Genomic DNA, 23,253 nt, shown 5'->3' on the forward strand with positions numbered 1-23,253 from the left:
CCATACTCTGGAATAAGAGGTCCTGAGCCCTAACGCAGTGGTTAAGATTCGTCTGAAGAAATTTGATGGCCATATTAATTTGTATCCATACCAGCAACCCCCTGAGTCCCGTCCACAGTCGAAGTGGACGAGCGGACAGGCTGCGAGGAGGCCCGGGAGCCATCGCCAGCCTTTGTCTTCGGTCTCTTGGGTGGGGCAGTACAGCTCTTGCTTCCTGTCCTATGATTCGCGTCTTTTCCCAGCACTGCACAGACAGTGCAGTGTGGCGTCGCCGAGCAATCTCTCGCCTTGTGACCTGGCTGGCCACAACGGTAGCACAGACCGGACCTGTCAATTTCAGAAGGACACTGCGCCCTAACATGGCCCGACTCCAAGCACCGGTAACATCTTTGGGCGCGCGGTTCCAGCAACTTGACTTGCGCCGACACCCAGCCCACCAGCAGTCTCTCCTTTCCAGCCACTGTTTTGGCCGCAGCGACAGGACAACGAACCCACGCAGAACCTAGGCTCCAGGGGTCTGATTTTATGTCTCCCACTCTGACCTCCTGGACCGCACAACCGCCGGCCTGCGCAATCGCCGCAGCGATGTCCTCCACAGACACTGAGTCATCCAGGCCAGATACTCGCAATTCCACGCATTTTGTAGGCCGTGACACCTTGACCATCTCGGATTTGAACAGCTGACAAAGTTTTTCAGCGAGTTTGTCCGCCTTAGGCCCACTGGAGGTCCCCGGTATCTCCAAAAGTCTGGCGCCTGTAGCTGCAACTTTAAAACGGATCGACTGTATATCTAGATCCGCCAAATCTACTTTTGCTTTAGCTGTAGCTAACACATCCTTATAACTGATTCCCTGCTCTTCAGCCTCCGGTTGTAAGGACAAAACCACAGCAGAGGATCGGGGAGGTCGCAGTTTGCGAGCCTCTTGTCTTTGCGACCGTGGTGGAGCCTGCCCCTGGTGTTGAACTTGCACATCATTCCCCTGCTGAGATTGAATAGCAGAGCGAGGATTAACAGTTTTGTTAATTTTCTTCCCTCCAACTGCCTTATTCCATGCTTTATCCATGGCCAAGGGGGCTGAAGGCAGAGACCGAGGAACAGATGATGAGCGTGCGCGAGCCGCGGCGGCTTCAGCTGCAGCAAGGGTTGCCTTATTCTTATTCTTTCTCTTCTTTTGCCCCTTCTTAGGTTCTTCCGTCAAATTTGGAGGACCTCGTTTTGGAGCCGGCTCGGGAGCGGGTTCAAGCTCCTGGGTATGGAAAGTGACCCTCTCATTTTGACGCCTCAAGTCGGCAGCCAGCGGGGGCCGCATCGGTTGGGCTGGCAGTAGCCTGCCCTCTAACTCTAAGGCTCCCAGCCTCGCGTCCAACATCAGCCCAATCTTTTTGGTCATCACACACATCATGTTTTCCAAATTGAGAGACCCTGTACCTGTATCCTCCTTGCTAGAGCTACTAGTTGACTGTGTATTCTCCGTTGGTTTTAACGGAGCCGAGACCGGAACTGGAACCTTGAATTGGTCCCGAAATTCTGCTCTCAGCTGGGCCATTTCAGCCTTGAGTTCAGTCAATTGAGCGCGCAGGCTATCGTTTTGCGCCTGCAGACGCCTCGTCTCCTCTGAAGTAGAGCGCTCCAAAAGGCACTCAAATGTCTCTTTGATTGACACTGCCGCCTCCTTCAGGGCCTTTACAAAGGTGCCTTTCAAATTGCCGGAGTTTTTGGCAACCAATGATATTGCATCCAGGCTTGTCTGCACTCGCTGAGAGAGCGCAGCCGCAGAAAGATTGTCTTGTGCACAGGGCAGGACCGAACTAGAACTTAGGCCGCCCGACTGACTACGAGTAGAAAAGGGCAGCTTTATGCCAGCCACTTCTTCTTCTGCCCTCAAACGCATTTCCTCTCTCATGGCGCGGTTATACTCCTCTTTGGCTTTGGCAAGTCCAACGTAATGCCCAGTGGAAGGAGGACGACCGCGACCTCTCTTTGATTGGCTCGTGGACTGCTTCTTATTCTCAGTGGCCTCCTCAGAGTCAGAACCCGAGTCACTGAGGCCACGTTTCCGCCAGAAACGCCTAAAACGCCTATCATCACTGACAGACTCGTAACAGCTCATCGCCGTGTCCGACTCTACGTGATCGCCTCCGAGTTGGAGGACGGAGTCGTCAAAAGCTGACGCAGATACAAGACTCCCTGCATCAGACTCTATGTCCATCCCTTTGGCACCCAGACTAGCGACCATTTCTCTTGTTTTTGACGGAGGAGCTGAAATTGTGGACCCTTGCTCCCCGTCACAACGGGTGAGAGGCACTCTTAGATCCGGGAGCGATCTTCGGGTCTCTGCCCTTGCAAAAACTACTGGTTCCCCATTCCCCAAAGAGGACACTGTTCTTGGGGACACCGCTGCCGTTGGGTCCTGCGATTCATTTGCCGTGTCGCGGACGAACCGACCTTTTCGGTCTCGTTGTGGCGGATTCCCACCTTTCTGCCTTAAACTTGTTTCTTCTTCATTACGATTTTTGTTTTTATTTAAATTTTCCATAAAATTCCCACGAGTATGAGACGATATATAGTTCACTGGCGGGTAACGCTCATCCCGAAACGCAGTGGGCTATGTACTCTAGAGGGCACCTGATATCTAGAGGTTTTAACGACTTCGCTGTCGGGTGTTAAAGGGTTTTCCTTCCCGCGGGCCGGCCAATGAAGGCAAGCCCTCCGCGCCACAAACACTACCCGTACCCCATACCGCCAAAGATGGGGGTCGTTGGGAAAGTGCTGCGGGATGCGGGATTCAAGGCGAGCTGGCGTAGACTCCCCTACGTAGTCTCATTAGAGACTACCAACCATCCATCAATACTATACGGCCCGAAAACATTTAAACATTCCATTCAGTCATTAGTCTCTCTCAAAACATACCTTTCAAACATTACCATTCAAAGCCGTCAGGCCAAAAGGCCTCCCCCCCGTGACAGGACATTGGCAGCACCGATAAGCAATAACTTGGAAACCAAGAGATTACTTACCGTTGCCCCCGGGGTGCACCGTCCAGGAGCCCTTCCCTTACCCCCAGATCAACCGGATCAAGAGGAATGAGAAGGGACCTGGCACTCTGGGAGGTTTCCTGTCCGTAGCACCCCAACCTAACCTAACCTAACCTAACCTAACCTAACCTAACCTAACCTAACCTAACCTAACCTAACCTAACCTAACCTAACCTAACCTAACCTAACCTAACCTTTTTTTTTTTTTTTTTTTTTTTTTTTTTTTTGAGGAGGGGAAAAATGCAATTACGCATACCACTCGGGTGCGGGGACGGACCCGAGTGGTTATGTGGGACTCCTTGGGCTAATGAGACCCAAGTCTACCCACTAAACAACCCCCCCGTCTGCCGCCATTGTGCTGTAACGGTGGGCTGTAGGAACGCTCGCGCTTTACTTCTACAGCACCACCAGCACCGGTCCGTGTTGGCAGACCATCGCCTCCGGAGGCCCTTGATGGCCTCGTTTCTGTGGACCGTATCCAGTACGGTCACCCTCTCAGGGACCACGTGTGTGACGGATGACAGGCGTCCCCGTGCCTGTCATCCTGCGGTCAACCTACGGAGGCAGGCGGCGGTCATGTGCGAGCCGTCTGCGTCGAGCACGCTTGCGGCGCCGTTGGTCGGCCATTGGGTCGGACTCTCTGGCGCGTTCCGCCATTTCCTTCTGCTGAAGAACGTCTTCGCAGAAGGTCTTAACCGCTTGCCATGAACCTTCGCTGTCTACCATGGCCTTGACCACGGCCGGCAGCGACAGGTCCGGCCCCACTTTTGCAATCAGGTCGTCTCGCTCCGGCCCCCACACTGGGCACTCCTCCAGTGTGTGTTGTGCGGTGTCGATTGCTGCGCCACATTCGTGGCACTCCTCCGTTGGTTCTCTGCCGGCAATTTTGTGCAGATATCTCCCGAAGCAGCCATGCCCCGAGAGAATCTGCACAAGCCGGAAGGTGAGAGCACCGTGCGGTCGTTCTAGCCACTGGGTCATGACCGGTCGGATCGCCGCAATTGTCCGGACTCCCGCACTTGGTTGCTCGAGCCGGTTCTCCCACTCTTCGATTGCCTCGCGAGAGAGCTCTTCTCGTTTGGCCTCAATCTCGCGCGGTGCTGGCCAGAAATCCCGGGCCCGCGCCTCCTCGCGCCAGAAGAAAACTGACGCAAGGGCTCTCGCGTCCAAGTCCCATGGCAGGGATCCAGCCAGCACGCATGCAGCTTCGCCGGAAATAGTCGCGTAGCCCCGTATAGATCTTATTGCCATCACCCGTTGCGCTTGGCGCATTTGGGTGACGTTCTTGCCAGTAAGACCGCCAGCCCAGACTGGGGCTCCGTACAGGGCTATAGAGCGTACGACTCCCGAGTACAGACGCCGGCATGAACTTTTCGGCCCCCCTATATTCGGGAGCAGGCGTCCGAGCGCACCAGCCGCACCCAGCAGCTTCGGAGTCAGCCGCTCGAAGTGGGCCTGAAAAGACCAACGGCTGTCTAGGGTGATGCCCAAATACCGCATGGTAGGCTTGATGGCAATCTGCACGCCTCCCACGATTATATGAGCCCCGGGCGGGGGCGTCCTCCTGGGCCCGTGAAAGCAGATTGCCTCCGATTTGTTCAAGGCGACCTCTAGACCTAGCCGTCTTATTTTGCCTACTGTATGGGCTACGGCCGCCGTGGCTAGAATAGCGGCTTCTCTGAATGAGGCGCCCCGCGCCGTCACAAGTGTGTCGTCGGCGTAACACACCAGGTCGACCCCGCGCAGAAGTGCTCCCCGTAACACCCAATCATATCCGATGTTCCAAAGGAGTGGCCCTAACACTGACCCCTGTGGAACACCGCACACCATTTCCCGACGCCCCCACTCATGCTGCCCGGGGAAGGCCACGAACCGCCGCAGCAGGTAGGCCTTCACTATTCGGCTGAGATGGTAGGGCACTTGGTGGTACAACAGCGCCTCATTTATGCAATCCCAGGGGAGAGTGTTAAAGGCGTTGGCAATGTCTAGTGACACTGCCAAGACGACCTCACCCTGGGACACTGCATCCTCCGCCAGTTTCTTTACCCGCAAGATCGCGTGGACTGTTGAGCGACCCCTGCGGAATCCGTACTGGCAATCAGCCAGATCCGGCCCTTCCGTCATTAAGTGCTTGATAAGACGGTTCGCAATAATCCGCTCAAAGAGCTTGCCCACCTCATCAAGCAACACGATGGGCCGGTAGGCCGACGGTGAATCCGCAGGACGACCTTCTTTCCTCAAGAGTACCAACCGACCAATTTTCCAGGAGTCAGGAAAGCGACCCTGCTCGAGACATGCACTGAAAAACCGACGTAGCCTTGGCTCAAGGGCCTCCATGGCCAGAACCCAGGCTCGACCTGGGATCCCGTCCAATCCGGGTGCTGTATTTTTGGCCCGTAGTCTAAGAACCGCTGCTCCCAGCTCACCGTCGGTGACAGGGGGCGTCTGCATTTCTGCTTCTCGCTGCCTCTCAGCTGCCCTAGGTGGAGCCATGGGCGGTGGACCTTGCCGAGGCCTGTGCGGAAATAGAGCCGCAACTACGTCGTCCAGCAGCTGAGGTTGGAGACTCTGCGTCAGCGGGGGTGCCCAAGGCCGAAGCTTCTGCCTAACAAGCTTGTACGGCCTCCCCCATGGATCCCTGTTCAGAGTCTCCAGAAACTCCTCTCGTGACCGGTCTATGGCTTGTGCGATGGCGGCTTTTAGTGCCACTTTTGCCTCCTTATATTTTGTGTACAGGGCCGCTTCTGCTTCTTCGTCTCTGTACTGTCGACTCCGTTGTCGCGTGTACTGACGTCTCGTGAGCACGCACTCCTCGCGCAACTGCGCAAGATCTGGAGACCACCAGTACACGGAGCGTCGGGGAGAAAAGGCCTTGACTCGAGGCATGGCCGCGTCGCAGACCTCCATCATGCAGTTGCGGAACCATTCAGCTTCCGCCTCGACATCAACCAACTCTTCCGGTTCTGTTGTCCATGTTTGTACCATGGCCGCCAACTCTAGGGCTTCTCGGTCGAGTTTTTTGAGTACCCAGCGTGGGCAGTTTTGGACCGGGTCATTCCGTCTTGGGAGAGAGAGCCTAGGGAGTGCAGAGACACCGAACCGGATGTAACGGTGATCTGACAGGGTCTCGACATCCACCAGGACCTCCCATCCCTGAACACGGCGTGCCAGGGCAGCGTTCGCAAACGTGATGTCTACAATAGAGCCACCCCCTTGGCGCACGCACGTGTTTGCCGTTCCTTTATTTGCGACTGCCAGGTTAGCGGCAATTGCCCACTCCAAAAGAGTACGTCCCCGTGGATCCGTCACTGGGGATCCCCATGCTGCATGTTTTGCGTTAAAATCGCCAGCCACGATGACCGGGGTGGGATGTAGCCGACCAACAAGAGCACCGACCTCAACAAGGAAGCTCTCAAATTCAGCCAGAGTTTTGTTTGGAGAGAAGTATACTCCGACTACCGCCAAATCCCCACAGACCGCTGTGACGCAGCCGTGACCTTTTATAACGCTCTTGAATGGATTGGAGCCGGCGGCGCTCCGCGTAGTTATGGCCACGGTTCCGTCCAGATCCCCGGCCCAGTCGATTCTGTCGGGGACATTATAGGGCTCCGCTACTATCGCAATGTTGATCGACCACTGTGCCATGCTCTGGTGGAAGAGGTCCTGGGCCTTGGCATCGTGGTTGAGGTTCCCCTGTAAAAATTCGATGGTCGCCATTTAATCGACGGCCATATTTTGAACCGCCTCCGTCGCGACCTGTTCCATGGCGGGCGACTTGACCGGCTGCGAGGGGGCCTGGGGGCCATCAGCAGCTTTGGTCTTCCTACTTTTTCCGGCAGTTTTGGGCGCAGTGCACGCCTTGCTGCTTATTCTGTGCTCCGACGGCTTGCCGGCTGCCGCACACTCGGCACAGTGTGGCGCGGCAGTGCATTGTGCCGCTTTGTGACCCTCTTTGCCACACTGGAAACAGCTTTCAGATCGGTCCGTATCCGCCTGACATTGCGCCCTTACATGCCCATTTCTAAAGCACCGGAAGCATCGTAAAGGCCTCTTCTCTAGCAGCTTCACTTGCGCAGAGACCCATCCTACCAGTAGGCGACCCCCAGCCACTATCTTCTTTGCAGCCGCGATGGGACATTGAACCCACACTGTTCCGAGCCCTGAGAAACCCTGGCGTATTTCTCCGGCCTTCACCATGTCAACGGTACATTCTCCAGTTCGTGTCACCGCTGCGACCACCTCTTCTGCGGACACCGACTCGTCCAAGCCAGTGACGCGAATGTCAACGGTTTTAGTTGGCCTAGACACCCGTACCTTCTCCGCGCCAATCTGCTGTTGGATCGCTTCAGCTAGTTTGTCAGCCTTTTCCCCGCTAGATGCTCCAGGGACCTCAAGAATGCACGCTCCGGTAGCCGCTCGCCGGAAGCGCAGTCCCCCAGGGATGTCCATGTCCGTTAGTTGGACCTTGGTCCTAGCCTCCGCAATCACATCTTTGTATGTGACGCCTTTTTTTGCAGCTTCCGGTTGTAGGGTAAGCACGACGGCTGCAGATCGTGGCGCTTTCAGCTTTGCGGCTTTTGCTTTTTCTGTTTGCTGCGGCGGAGCCACACGCTGTGCCGTCTTCCGCTTGTTTCCCTTGCTCGCAACCACATTCCAGCCCTCTTTCATAGTGGCGGGGGCAGGAGGCAGCGAGCGGGGTGTGGGGGACTCCTTTGCTGACTGGTTTGAAGTCCCACCTCCCTTCTTTTTAGCCGTTTTGTTGGCCTTTGTAGCTCCAGGAGCTGGAGCAGACTGTGGCTTTTTGGTGGCATCTATCACTTTTTTCCCACTGGGGCCAGCAGTTGCTCTCGCCGCAGAAGAAGCTGTGGATGTTGCAGCCTGCTTCTTATTGTCTGCTGCCAATGCCGGTCGCAATTGCTTAGCCGGCAGCAGACGACCCTCGGCTTCTAGTCCGTCCAGACGTGCGCTTACAATCGCTCCCACCTGGAGAGCCACTGCACGCGTTAATTCCTCGTCCAAGAGAGCGGGCGTCAGGTCGATCGACGGTTGGCTAATGCGCGACGGCAACTTTTCCTTCGGGACCGGCAGCGTATCCAACGTCATCGTGTCTGGCATGTCTGCGTCCTCGCTTGGTCCGGAGGGCAGAACCTCCCGCACAGGACTCTCCCTCCGCCTCCCTCGCTCTACTTCTGCCTTAAGTTGGGCCAGTTCCCCGCGGAGGCTGGCCATCTCTGCTTGCAGGCGACTATTCGCCGCCTGCAGTTGGCGAGTCTCGTCTGAGATCGAGCGCTCGCTTAAACTATCAAACGCTTTCGCGATAGTTTCTGCCGCCTGTTTAAGGGCCCGCACATAGGTTCCCTTCAGATTCTTTGATGATGAGGCCACGTTCTCGATAATCTTCACGTGGTCCGCCACCAACTTGGAGAGGTCTACCGCAGACTTCTCATTCACGTCTTCACAGACTGAGGGTGACTTGGAAAAACTTTCCCGCAGTCGTCTTGCCACTTTTGCCTGGCTTGCAATGTCCAACTCCGCCTCAATCTCGAGAGCCTCTCGTTTGGCCTCGTTGAGGGCTCTCTTTGCCGCTGCAAGACCAACGTATTGGCCTGTCGTAGGTGGGCGTCCCCTTGAGCGCTTGATCTTTTCCTCTTGACCTTCTGGCTCAGGGGAGCCCAATGCCTCCCAGTCATCTAACAGAGGCTCGTTTGCCCCTCCACTGGCTCTTTTTGCGCCAACATCGGCCCAAAATCTCCGCTTATTGGTCCCTGCAGAGGAGCTCGAGTTCGACCTCGACCTGACCGTTCTCAGAGTGCAGTCTGACTGGTCACTCTCGTCAGCACTTGCGAGCATATCTGCCACGCTTTCCGCCATTTTTTCAGCGCCGCTCTCCTTCAATTTCCGGCTGCGCTTTTCTACCTTTGTGCCCTTTATTTTGGGCTTCCCTTCTACGCTTTTAAATTTGATTTTTAAGTTTTTAGTTTCCATACAGTTCCCACGAGTATGGGGGATATAAGTGGTCCATCCAAGCGGTGCCCCCTGCACCTGGATAAGCCTTAGCGTATCCCGTTAGAGTGTCGGCCGGTACACTAACGGGGGAAGCACTAGCGACTGACTCCACTTCAGCCATGCATCCTCTCGCGGTGCTCCGCCGCTTAGGATTAGGAGTGATTTTTTATTGAGGTTTTCTTCCTCGCAGCCCAGCCGATTAAGGCAAGGCCCCCGGTGCTTGTCCGAAGCCGCAAAACATGACTACGACCCCGACACGAGCAACGGTTGGTCCGGCGTCGACTATATGTCGAATGCTCTTGGCACAGCGCCGCACCCGTCACAACCATTTCTGGAGCGACCCTCCTCATTTTGGACGGCCCAAAGACCACCCAGTCCCCCCAGACCAATAAGTCGACAAAAGTCCTCAAAAGAGGTAAGACCCAAATTTGGCCTGGACAGCCCAAAAAGACCGCCAAACCCATAGCAGCCTTGCCGGCCACCGCCACCTACTTGACCGAAAACGGTCCCTCTAAAGAGGTTTACCCACCCCCCGGACTCATCCACAAGGACCTCTGCTGGACAGAGAACCTGTGGAGAGACCCCCCCCCACGACAGGACATTGGCAGCACCGGTAAGCAATAACTTGAAAAACCAAGAAATTACTTACCGTTGCCCCCGGGGCGCACCGTCCAGGTACCCTTCCCTTACCCCCAGATCACTCGGATCAAGAGGAATGAGAAGGGACCTGGCCCACTTGGAGGTTTCCTGTCCGTAGCGCCCCAACCTAACCTAACCTAACCTTTTTTTTTTTTTTTTTTTTTTATACAGGGGAAATGCATTACGCATACCACCCGGGTGCGGGGACACCCGGGTGGTTATGTGGGACTCCCACGAGAATCCGGTCTACCCACTAAAACCACCTGTTTGTCACCACGGTGCTGTAAGGCGAGGCCACGGGAACAATCTGTGTACACTACCATGGCCTCGCAGCGGCTGGCTGTTAAGCCCCATCTCCGGGAAATTGATTTCCCTACCGGCATTTGGGGCGTGATTTGGTTTTAGCACACCCTTCGCCTCGAGGACCTAGTTTCAATCGGATGGCTGTCGTCCCCTTGACTGCCACCCAAAGGTCTTCATTAAGGCGGCAGGCGGCGGTCATGGGCGACCCGCCTCCGCCTTGCTCTTTTGCGCCGCAGCGGGTGAGCATCCACATCCTCTTCTCGCGCGCGCTCCGCCGCTTCTTTTTGGGTCATGACCACCTCGCAGAAGGTGGTCATAGCTTTCCAGCATGGTTTGTTTTCTGTCATTGCCTTTACGACGGTCGGCAACGACAGATCAGCCCCAATTGTCGCAACCAAATTATTGCGCGGCGCCACCCAACTTGGGCAGTCCGCCAGCGTGTGCTGCGCTGTATCTTCTGCACTGTTGCAGTGGTGACACGCTGGCGTTGGCTCCCGTTTAGACTTCTCGCACAGGTACTTGCCAAAGCACCCATGGCCCGAGAGTACCTGTGCGAGATGGAAAGACACCACACCGTGCTGTCTACCGACCCATTCTTTAAGGACAGGCTGGATAGCTCCGGCTGTCCAGTGACCGGCGCATGGATTTCTTAGCCTCTCACCCCATTTTCGGAGAACGACAACGCGTGCATTCGTCCGCCAGCGCTTCACCTCTTCGAGCATAGGCTCCTGATCTCTGGCTCGAGATTCCGAAATCCGCCTATATATGGTCGCCAGTGCTTTTGCCTCCAGATCCCAGGGCGGGGTCCCGGCCAAGGCGCATGCCGCATCACTGGAGATGGTGCGATATCCTCTGATGGCCCTTATCGCCATGATCCTTTGAGGTCTTCGTAGACGTGTTTGGTTTTCGGCGCTAAGGGCATCTACCCAAATGGGTGCACCGTACAGGGCCATCGACCTCACTACCTTCGTGTATAGACTGCGGCAGCCTACATTTGGCCCCCCCATGTTTGGTAGGAGTCGGCTAAGCGCACCGGCTGCTCCTAGAAGCCTAGGAGTCAGGCGCTTAAAGTGCTCCTTAAAGTTCCACCGGCTGTCGAGGACGAGTCCCAGATATTTCATCGTCGACCCAACGCCGATGGGAACTCCACTCACTACAAGCTGAGCGCCAGCTGGAGGTGCTTTTCTAGGTCCATGAAAGCAGATGGCCTCCGACTTATGAAGAGCAACCTCTAGACCCAACCTACGGATCCTTGTTACCACTTGAGCTACTCCCGCCGTAGCCCTTAGCGACGCCTCCCTGAACGTGCTAGCCTTCGCTGAAATGAGAGTGTCGTCGGCATAGCACGTCAGTTCAATCCCCGGAAGATTTCTGCCACGCAGCACCCAGTCATACCCAATATTCCACAGGAGTGGTCCCAGTACCGACCCCTGCGGAACACCGCACGACATGATTTTCAGACCCCATCCGTTATCATTTGGCACCGGGTACTTGACAGCCCTCTCTGATAAGTACGCCTCGATAATGTTGCGCAAATACCTCGGCACCGCATGGTATCTGAGTGCTTCCTTAATGCACCCCCAAGGCAAAGTGTTAAATGCGTTCGATATGTCCAACGACACTGCGAGGACCACCCCGCCTTGGGACACTGCCTCCTCTCTCAGGGTCTTAACTCTGGCGATCGCGTCAATTGTGGATCGGCAGTGACGAAAGCCGAACTGATTTTGGCTAAGATTTGGCCCCACATTTTCGAGGTGCTTGACGAGGCGAAGCGAGATGATACGCTCGAAAAGTTTACTCATCTCGTCGAGTAAGACGATCGGTCGATAAGCCGATGATGAGTCGGCCGGACGTCCCATCTTTTGAATAAGGACCAGTTTCCCTGTTTTCCACATCCGTGGAAACCGACCCTGTTCGAAACATGCGCTGAAGAGTGCTCTCACCCGGGGTCCAAGAGGACCTATTGCTAGCACCCAAGCACGGCCTGGTATGCCATCGGGGCCTGGTGCTTTATTTTTATTTATCCGGAGCACAGCGGCACCAAGTTCGCCCTCAGTGACCTCTGGTACGTCGGTATCATCTGCACCTGCATCAATCGGCGCCATTGGGGGTGGTATGAACTCCGGTGTATCCGGGAAGAGAGTGTTTACCACCCGCTGCAAGAGTTGGGGCTGAAGAGTCTGTGTCAGCGGGGGTGTCCATGGTCGGAGTTTACTCCTCACCATCTTATATGGTCTCCCCCAAGGATCGTTATTGAGACTCTCCAGCATCTCCTTCTCAGCCCGGTCTTTAGCTCGACCAATAGCCGTCTTAAGAGAGACAGCTAGCTCTCTGTAAGTTGCATAGAGCTGTGCCTCCTCGTTAGCATCTCGCCGTTGCCGCCTGCGACTCCTTGTGTACTGGCGTCGCGCTGCGATACACGATTCTCGCAGTTGTGCCAATTCTGCGGACCACCAATACACTTGGCGTTTTGGAAGAAAGGGCCCCGCTCGTGGCATGGCAGCATCACAGGTGTCAGTCATGGCATCCCTTAGCCATGACGCTTCAACTTCGACGTCCAAAGAACCTTCGGGTGCCGGCAGCCAGGCCTTAACGAGGGCCGCCTCCTCCAGCACTTCACGGTCCAGTCGTTTTAGCGCCCATCGAGGGTTGTTCCCCCTTGGAAGACTTCTAGGGCTTATCGACACGGTCGTGGGTGTGGAAATATTGAACCTAATGTAGCGATGGTCCGAAAGGGTCTCTACATCCTCCAAACATTTCCAGTCGTTAACACGCCGTGCCAGAGGAGCGCTCGCAAACGTAACGTCGACAATTGAGCCCCCCTGTTGCCGCACACATGTGTTCACGGTCCCCCGATTTATCACAGCCAGTCCGTACGCAACAGCCCATTCCTCCAGGCACTGCCCAAAAGGATCTGTTACCCGAGAACCCCACTCCCTGGACTTTGCATTTAAATCTCCGGCAAATAGAACAGGTGTCGGGTGCAGCTGTCTGACTATGGCACCCACTTCCACGAGGAACTGCTCAAAATTCGCTAGACTATCGTTGGGCGAGAAGTAGGCACCAACAACAGCAATCTTCTCATATGTTGCCGCCACAAAACCGTGACCCCTTGCGACGCCTTGAAAAGGTGGGGAGCTAGTTGCGCTCCGCGACACCAGGGCCACAGTACTGTCTAGGTCCCCGACCCATTCTGCTCTGGCAGGAACAGTGTATGGCTCCGCTATCACTGCTATATTTATTAACCACTGCGCCATACTCTGGAACAGAAGGTCCTGAGCCCTGGCGCAGTGATTAAGATTCGCCTGCAGAACTTGGATGGCCATATTTAACTGGCGTCCATTTCTGAAACCCCCTGAGTCTCGTCCACAGTAGTAGTGGATGGGTGGACAGGCTGCGAGGAGACCCGGGAGCCATCGCCAGCCTTTGTCTTCGTTCTCTTGGGTGGAGCAGAACAGCTCTTGCTCCCTACCCTATGACCCGCCTCTTTGCCCAACGTTGCACAGACATTGCAATGCGGCGCCGCCGAGCATTCTTTCGCCTTGTGTCCCGCCTGGCCGCAACGGTAGCACAGTTGGGACCTATCTATGTCAGAAGGACATTTTGCCCTCACGTGTCCCGGCTCCAAGCACCGGTAACATCTTTGGGCACGCGCTTCCAGCAGCTTGACATGCGCCGACACCCATCCAACCAGTAGTCTTCCCTTTCCAGCCACCTTTTTAGCTGCAGCGATAGGACAGCGAACCCATACCGAACCTAGGCTCCAGGGATCCGATTTTATGTCGCCCACTTTGACCTCCTGGATCGCACAGTCACCGGCTTGCACAATCGCCGCAGCGATGTCCTCTGATGTCACCGAGTCATCTAGGCCAGATACGCGCAATTCGACACATTTTGTAGGCCGAGACACTCTGACTTCCTCAGGACTGAACAGCTGGCTAAGTTTCTCAGCCAATTTATCTGCTTTTGGACCGCTGGCGGCCCCCGGTACCTCCAGTAGTCGCGCGCCGGTAGCTGCAACTTTGAACCGAACAGATTGAATGTCCAGTTCAGACAAGTCAACCTGTGTTTTGGCCGCTGCAATCACACTTTTATAAGTGATGCCCTTCTCTTCGGCCTCAGGCTGCAAGGACAAGACCACAGCAGTAGAGCGGGGTGGGCGCAGTTTGCTGGCCTCTTGCTTTTGTGACCGTGGTGACGTAGCTGCTCCAATTGCTGCGAGCTTTCCCTTCTGCTGCGGTCCCCTTCCCGCCTTCTTTTTCTTGCCTCCTTTAGCCGCTATGTTCCACGCTTTATCCGTGGCTATAGGGGCTGAAGGCAAAGCCCTAGGAGCAGGTTTGGCGGCACCGCGAACCGCGGCGGCTTCGACTGCTGCAAGGGTCGTCTTCTTCTTGTTCCTCTTCTTCCCTTTCTGGGGCTCCTCTGTGAGATTTGGAGGACCTCGCCGTACCTTTGGATTGGGTTTGGGAGCGGGTTCGGACTCCTGGCTGTGAGGAGCCTGGTGCCTCCGGTCAGCAGCCAACGGGGGCCGCATTGGTTGGGCCGGCAGTAGCCTACCCTCCAGCTCCAAAGCTCCTAACCTCGCGTCTAGCATTAGCCCCATCTGCGCCGTCATGGAGCGCATCATTTCTTCCGTGTTGGGGAACCCTGCAGTATCCTTGCGGGAGCTGCCGGATGGCTGCAGACGTTCTGTGGGCAGAGGTGGGGCTGGGGACGGCCTCTTAAATTGGTCCCGGAAATCTGCTCTCAGCTGTGCCATCTCAGCTTTTAATTCAGTCAGTTGTGCGCGCAGGCTATCATTTTGGGCCTGCAGATGCCTCGTCTCCTCTGAAGTAGTGCGCTCTAAAAGGCACTCGAATGTTTCTTTAATAGACACTGCCGCGTCCTTCAGTGCCTTTACAAACGTGCCTTTTAGATTGCCGGAATTTTTGGCAACCAATGTTATTGCGTCCAGGCTTGTCTGCACGCGCTGGGAGAGCGCAGCCGCAGAGAGGACATCCTGCGCACAGGGCGAGACGGAGCCAGCCAGCCTTGGGCCGCTTGTCTGACTGCGAATTAAAAATGGCAGCTGTATGCCAGCCACTTCTTCTTCTGCCCTCAATCTCATCTCTTCTCTTTTGGCGCGGTTGTACTCTTCTTTGGCTTTGGTGAGACCAACGTACTGTCCCGTGGTTGGGGGCCGACCGCGACCTCGCTTTGAAGCCGACTGAGACCGCTTTTCAGTGGTCTCGTCTGAGTCTGACCCCAAGCCGCCGCGACCGCGCTTCCGCCAGAACCTCCTCCTCCTTTCGGTGTCACTTAGTGAATAACAGCTCATGTCCGAGTCAGACTCGGCACCATCACCATGCTTGTTATCGGGAGCTGGCTCCGAGCGGATACTGAGCATGCTCCCTGTATCGGATTCAATGTCCACACCTTTATCGCCCACGTGAGCTTCCGCCTCTTTCCTCTTTGTGCTACTAGACGGAGCTGGAGTTTGGGACTCATCGCAGCGAGAGAGATTCACCCTTAAGTCCGGAAGCGATCTCCGACTCCCCGGTCGACTCTGTGATTCTTCTCTAGTTAAGGCTTCCGGTACCTCGCTCTTTGAGGGAGACACTGTCCTTGCCGACACCACCGTGGTCTCCTTGGATTCTTTGGAGGTCTTAGGGCCCGGTCTGCCCTTGCCAACGAACCGACCCTTACAGTCCCTCTCTGGCGATCCTCCACCCCTCAGTCTTAGAGTGCCCAGCTCTGAGCACTCTTCCGTATTCGAGTCTAGGTCGTTGGTGTTGGAGTGCGACATCAGGTCACAGTCCTTCACCTCCAGATCAACTAAATCCTTATTCCACGTAGCATCAATGTCCATATTCGTTACGCCAAGGTTGTGTTCACGGAGACCGGCAACCTGCCGGCCTACGAGGCGATTGTTGCCCACCCCTGCATACGGAGGGCAGCCGGTCACCGAAGTGAGCGGACGGGATTCCTCCTTTTGGAGACCCGCCAGGGGATTATTTTCACAATCAACCTTCATTTTACTTTACCAATGCTCCACATCGTCGTCTCTTTTTTCGGGGGTGAGCTCCCCCGCACGCTTGGCACTGGACTCCCTCCAGCCATGCATCCCATCGGCACGATCTGCTCACCTTGGGATTGGGGATTTATTATAGTGGTTTTCTCCACGCAGCGCTACTCTCAATGAGCAGCGCCCCCGGCCCGCTACGTGCAGGTTACGGGTTGCCCGACAGGGGGCCGAAACCCATCCAGCAGCCACATGACTGTGCCCGCCAGGCCTGCCGCGCCGCGAGCCTTAACCTAACCTAACCTAACCTAACCTAACCTAACCTAACCTAACCTAACCTAACCTAACCTAACCTTTTTTTTTTTTTTTTTTTTTTTTTTTTTTTTTTTTTTTTTCGTTGGAAAAATGCTTTATGCATGCCCACACACCCGGGGGAGAAATGCGGGTTATGTGGGACTCGGCAAAGGCGCCGCTACCCACTAAAAAACCAACGGTATGCCTGCGCGCCGCCAATTGGGCGTGGCCACGGGTTCTCTTAAGTACGCAACCGTGACCACGCCGGCGCCGCTCGCCACTACCACATGCGGCGGGTCCTTCTCTGGGGGGGGCTAGAGAGGAACTTCTACCCCTGCCTCCTCAGAAGGCGCATGGGCATACCACGCGCGCCTTCTCTGCGAGGCCTATGTAATGGGCAGCGACGCCCCCGCGCCGCTGCCCAGACCTCGCTAGGTGGGGGGAAGGAGATGGGCATACGCTCTCCTCCGGGCCCCTGCACGCTTGCGTCGGATCGGGTGCGAGGCTGGGTCAGCCTCCCGTTCCCTCTCCGCTGCCTCCTTCTGCGACATTATATCCTCGCAGAAGGAGAGAACCGCTTTCCACGACCTCTCGTCGGCGGTCATAGTCTTAACTATGGCTGGCAAGGAGAGGTCGTCCCCCACCACTGCCACGAGATCACGGCGCTGCCCCGCCCAGGCTGGGCATTCCTCCAGGGTATGCTGCGCCGTGTCCTCGGCGCAGCTGCACTGGTGGCACTCGGCCGTCACCTCCCGTCTTGCGAACCGGTGCAGGTAGCTCCCGAAACAGCCATGACCCGTGAGCACCTGCACCAAACGGAAGGTTAACGAGCCCCGCTCTATCTCCATCCAGTTTTGTAGTACCGGCCGGACCGCCTCGACAGTCCTGTGTCCTTCCTCGCGTCCAGCTAGTTGTTCCTCCCATTGGAGGACGATGGACTGCCGGACGAGGAGCTTCTGCGCCTCTACTTCCCTGGGCGCTGGATGGTACTCCTGCAGCCGGAGGTCTCTGCGCCACTCGTACAAAGACGCTTGGGCCTCCGCCTCCAGATCCCAGGGAGGCGTTCCCGCTAATAAGCAAGCCGCATCGTACGAGATTGTGCGGTACCCGCGTACAACACTGATGGCCATCGCCCTCTGAGCCTTCCTCAGCAGGGCGACATTTCGGGCCGCCAGATTCACCGCCCAGATCGGCGCCCCGTACAGGGCCATCGATCGCACCACCCCCATATACAGACGGCGGCTCGCAACCTCCGGCCCCCCGATGTTGGGCATCAGCCTCTTCAGTGCGGCCGATGCTGCCATTAGTCGGGGGGTCAGGCGGACAAAGTGCTCGCGGAAGCTCCACCGGGAATCAAGGACGAGTCCAAGATATTTCATGTTGGACTCTACCTTGATTCGAGTGCCACCAACGACGATGCTGGATCCTTCAGGTGGCGCCTTTCGGGCAGCGTGGAAGCAGAGCGCCTCGGACTTGTGCAGCGCCACCTCCAGACCCAGCAACCTAACCTAACCTAACCTAACCTAACCTAACCTAACCTAACCTAACCTAACCTAACCTTTTTTTTTTTTTTTTTTTTTTTTTTTTTTTTTTGTCGCAGGGGAAATGCGTTTATGCATTCACCCCCGGGCTGGGGACGCCCATTGGGGGGGTGATATGTGGGACTCGCTCCTCCCGTAACTCCCTCTGCTAGTCAGAGGGAGGGGAGGAGAATACCCACTAAAACCCCTGCGGCGTTTCCGTCTATGCCGTTATAGGGGGATGCAATGGGGTCGCGAGCATGTCACCACGGCATCCCCCCGGCAGTCCTGGCCCAGTTAACCGGGAATACCACCAGATTCGGGGAGAGTTAGCAAACGCATAACTATCTCTCCCCCGTCCCGTGTAGGGTTGTGTTATGCGGGTCCCCTACCCGCTGCCCTACTGGGGTATGCCACTGTTCAAAATGGCATACCGCCTGCGTCTCCTTCCCAGTCTTCTGCGTCGGATTGGGAGCGCATTCGGGTCTTCCTCCCGCTCTCTCTCCTTGGTCTCCTTCTGCGAGACAACGGTGTCGCAGAAGGAGACCACTGCCTCCCAGGATCTCTCGCCGTTCAGCATGGCCGCCACGACGCTGTGCAGCGAGAGGTCATCCGTCCTAATGGCTGTCGCCAGCGCACTACGCTCCACGACCCAGTGATTGCACACCCTGGGACACTGCTCTGTCCGCCAGGGTCCTCACCTGCGCAATAGCGTCAATGGTGGACCTGCCCTGGCGGAATCCGAACTGGTGGTCACTGAGGTCCGGTCCCACTCCGACGAGGTGCCGCACGAGTCGAGCAGCCACCACGCGCTCAAACAGCTTGCTGGCCTCGTCCATCAGCACTATGGGTCTATAGGCCGAGGGCGAGCCTGCTAGTCGCCCCTCCTTTCGCAGTAGGACGAGTTTCCCCGACTTCCACGGCCGAGGAAACCGCCCCTGTGCCAGGCATGCGCTGAAGAGCGCTCTCATACGCGGTTCGAGTGGGCCCAGGGCCAAAACCCAGGCTCGACCGGGTATGCCGTCCGGGCCCGGGGCTGTATTTTTTGCCTTCAGCCTTAGCACAGCTGCTCCGAGCTCACCTTCAGAAACATCGGGTACTTCTTCCTCTTCATTTCTCGCTGCGGATGGTGATGCCATTGCGGGGGGTACAAAGTTATCGCAGGTCGGAAAAAGTGCTTCCACCACGTCTCGTAGTAACTCCGGCTCGAGACTTCGCGTTAGGGGAGGAGACCAGGAGCGGAGTTTGCTTCGGACCATTTTATATGGTCGCCCCCACGGGTCATTATTTAGCGTCTCTAACATTTCATGGTGAGCGGCTTCCTTCGCCTGTTTTATTGCAAGCTGAAGGGCTTTTTTACGCTCTTTGTAGAGTACATACAGTTCTGTCTCCCGGACTGTATCTCTGAGCCTTCTCCTTCGCTGATGGCTGTATAGACGCCTCGCCACGACGCAGGACTTACGAAGCTGTTCGAGCTCCACAGACCACCAATAGACTTGTCGTTTAGGAGGGAAGGGCTTAGACCGTGGCATAGCTGCATCACAGATGTTTATCATGGCCTCGCCAAACCACTGCGCCTCTACGTCCACGTCTATTGGATCTCTTCGGACCGGGTTCCATGCCTGAACTTCAGCGGCAAGAACGAGCGCATCTCTGTCCAGGCGTTTTAACGCCCATCGTGGTCCATCACCAGGCAGCGACTGACTAATCGGCCCACTTGGTGCATCTGGGAGCGCGGAGACCTTGTATTGGACATACCTGTGGTCCGACAAAGTCTCCACATTTTCGAGCACTTGCCAATCTTGGACACGTCTCACTAGGGCAGCGTTGGCGAACGTCACGTCCACGATGGAGCCACCGTGTTGTCGCACGCACGTGTCAACCGACCCCTGGTTAAGCACAGCCAGCCCTGTTGCGATTGCCCATTCCTCCAGTTCGCGTCCACGAGTGTCCGTTGACGGCGATCCCCACGCCACGGATTTGGCGTTTAGATCGCCGGCAACAAGCACGGGGCGTGGGTGGCTTCGACCAATAACCATCCCCACATCTGCCAAAAAGGATTCAAATTCAGCCAGGCTTCTATTGGGCGAAAAATAGACACCGACTACTGTGATGCCGCCGAGGAGCCCAGCCACAAAACCCTTTCCTTTCTCTACCTTTTCAAAAGGTGGTGAGCCAGCAGCTGTTTGCGTGACTATCGCAACCGTACCATCCTGGTCCCCAGCCCAAAAGTCTCTTTGGGGGATAAAGTAGGGCTCGGAGACGATAGCCACATGTGCCAGCCACTGCGCCATGCTCTGGAGCAAAAGGTCCTGAGCTCGTAGGCAGTGGTTGAGATTCGCCTGCAAGAAATTTAGTGCCATTATATTGTTTCCATTGACACTGCCATCTCAACCCCGGCCAGAACAGTGGGGGGTGGGTGGGCGGATTGCGAGGGTCCCCGGGAGCCATCGCCATTCCTCTTCCCCTTCTTATTATTTTTGGAAGCAACGCACATTTTGCTTCCGATCGTGTGCTCTGCTGGTTTGTCGCCCGCTGCACAGACAGCGCAGTGTGGCGTGGCAGAGCACGTGGCCGCTTTATGGCCAGACTGGCCGCAGCGAAAGCATAAATCGCTTCGGTCCACCTCAGCCTTACACTGCGCGCGCACGTGACCCGCTTCGAGGCAGCGGAAGCAGCGCATAGGCCTTTGGTCCAGCAGCTGTACCCTTGCCGAGACCCATCCCACAAGTAGGCGGCCGCCCTCGGTTAGTTTTTTGGCCGCCGTAATTGGGCAACGAACCCATACTGAGCCAAGGCTAGAAAAGTCCTGTCGGATTTCACCGCACTTGATTTGGGCTAAGATGCACCCACCCACTTTGGCCACGGCATCCTTGACATCCTCAGGCGTGACAGAGTCATCCAGTCCCGAGATTCGCACTTCAGCGCATTTTGTCGGCCTGGACACTTGGACAATGTCATTATTTAGCTTCTCCCTCAATTTGTTGGCAAGAGCATCTGCTTTCTCGCCGCTGGTTGCTCCGGGTACCTCTAAAATGATGGCTCCCGTGACCGCCCTCTTAAACCGCACTCCCTGGATTTCCAGCTCTCCTAGATCAATTTTTGACCTGGCCTCTTTGATAATATCCGCGTAAGTGGTTTTTCCGTCTCCGGTTTCTGGATTTAGCCTAAGGACAACTGCCGCAGAACTTGGAGGTCGCAGTTTGCGGACCCTCTTGCGAGCTGCCTGCTGCGGCTGTGTGGGAAGATTCGTTGCAGTCTTCTTTTTGCCCTTTTTATTGGTGACCGTTTCCCAGCCTTTCTTTGTTTTTGTTGGGGCCGGCTGCAATGCGCGGAACTCCAGTGGGGCTTCCACGGATTGCGCCGTCCTCTCTTCTTTCTTGCCCTTCTTCTTCGCCGGCTTCTTGTTATTAGGATTTGCTTGCCTTCTATCCGCGGTGCTGGTGGCCTGTGGTGCAACCTGCTTTGCCTTGTCTGAGACCAGTGTTGGCCTTACCGTCTTAGTTGGGAGGAGCCTATCCTCCAATGCTTCTAGCCTGGCGTCTATCATTTTCCCCACGCTAACCATCACTTCGCGCTCAGCTTCCTCCTGGGAGATATTTCCCTTCATCACAAGTGGTGCTTGTGATGCCGGGATCTGAGAGGGAGGAGCTGTTTTTGCGAGGCGCAGCTCGTTTCTTAACTCCGTCTGATCCTTCAGGAGATCCGTCATTTGCGATTCCAGCCGAGCGATGACCCGCTGCAGTTTCTTCGTCTCCTCCGTGGTGGTGCGGGCCAGCATCACCTGGGCAAAATCCGTGATGGCAGCGGCAGCGTCTTTCAGCTTCCTCTGGTGGGTACCTTTCAGGTTCTTTGACGTGGCAATGACTTTTTTTACAACTGCCACGCTGTCGAGCACTTGTTTGTTTAGTGCTGACATAAGCTGGTCTTCTATGTCAGAACCATGTGCGTCTCCATACTCTTCCATTGGCCGCATGCGGATGGTCATGTCTTCTAATTCCGCGTCAGCTTTAGCTTTGTCTACCTCTTTGCGGCGGAAATCCTCCAACGTTTGCGAGGCACTGCGTCCTTGCTTAAACTTGGACTGGACTTTCTTCCTGGGGACCCCCTCGGAGTCCGACCCCTGTGACCCCTGTGACAGATTGTGACCTTGCCGGAGTCGTCCGTGGTCACTGTCACTCAATGAGCTGCAGTCCACCTCAGCCCGTCTATCACAATGTTCGTTGCCGTGAGCTGGCTCAGAGCTCAACAATGCCACGCTCTCCGCATCGGATATGCAATCCACCTCTCTTTCGCCCACGCGGGCTTCCCACTCTTTTGTATTAGGGGTCGCCGTCTCTGACCCCATTCTGCCGCTCTTGTGAGAGAGTGCCTGGGCCACAGACTCGAGATCGCAGCGGGACAGAACCACCCGTAAGTCCGGGAGAGATCTTCTCCACGAGGGGGTCGCTGTCATCGGGGGCCCCGCAGTGACCTCCGTGGGTTGTGGGGTGGTCTCGAGTGGTTGCTCCGGCTTCGGGTGTTTAGCTTTGGCCCGGGCCGCACCCACGCAGATTCCTCGTCCTCTCTTATTTGGCCCGAAGCCGGGCCTTGCTCCGGAAACGGAGGCATCACCATCAGATGCCCCCGACCCGTCCTCCTCGCTCAGCAGCCGCTACCGCACTTCCCCGGATCGGCCGGAGAAGGGAACATGCAGCGAGCCGTCGGAGTCAGCCGTCTCGCTTTCGGCGTCTGTTTGCAGCGGCGACCAGTAAACTTCCCCACCAGGCAGGTCGCGCATGTCTACTTTTCCGGGGGAAAAGAATTCCTCGTTACCTGACGGGAGCATTTCCAGCCCGCCGCGAGCCCTTCTCTTACAGAACACCCTCGTGGGGATTGGCGTGGGTGACCGCACGTATTCGTTCGGTACCACGGGCGCCTCCTCCTCTCCGTCTTCACCATCGGGGACAGCGTGACGTGTAAAACGCCCGTCTTTGTACCGAATTGGGCGGAACTCCACCATCGGGGGTTTTGGAGAGGGTGACGTATCGGACGCCTCTGCACCATCCTTGTCCCCTCCTCCTCGCAACCTTAAAATTGTGTCACCTGCATCATTGTCCATTAAACGTTTGCCTTGGTCATCGGTTTTCGTCCTTGAGCGGTGTGCCCCCCCAGAATACGGTGGGCAGCATGTCACCACAGCGCGGGCACTTGCCCGTTCTGTGGTGACACGGAGGATTGGTACCTCCTGGGGTAGTTTTTCCCATTTCTGGCCACTCATTTTTTTGTTTGCTATTTTTTTAAAGAGGTATGCCCCCCTCCTGACGTTCGAGACTGGGCTCCCCCCAGCCATGCATCCCATCGGCACGCCAGTCACACCTTAGGATTGGGGATTTTTTATAGTGGTTAACTCCACGTGACCTTCCTCTCAGTGAGGGAGGTCCTCGGTCCGCTCAATGCGGGTTACGAGTTGCC

This window comes from Cydia splendana, chromosome 23 (assembly GCF_910591565.1).
Source record: "Cydia splendana chromosome 23, ilCydSple1.2, whole genome shotgun sequence".
Classification (NCBI taxonomy): Eukaryota; Metazoa; Arthropoda; class Insecta; order Lepidoptera; family Tortricidae; genus Cydia; species Cydia splendana.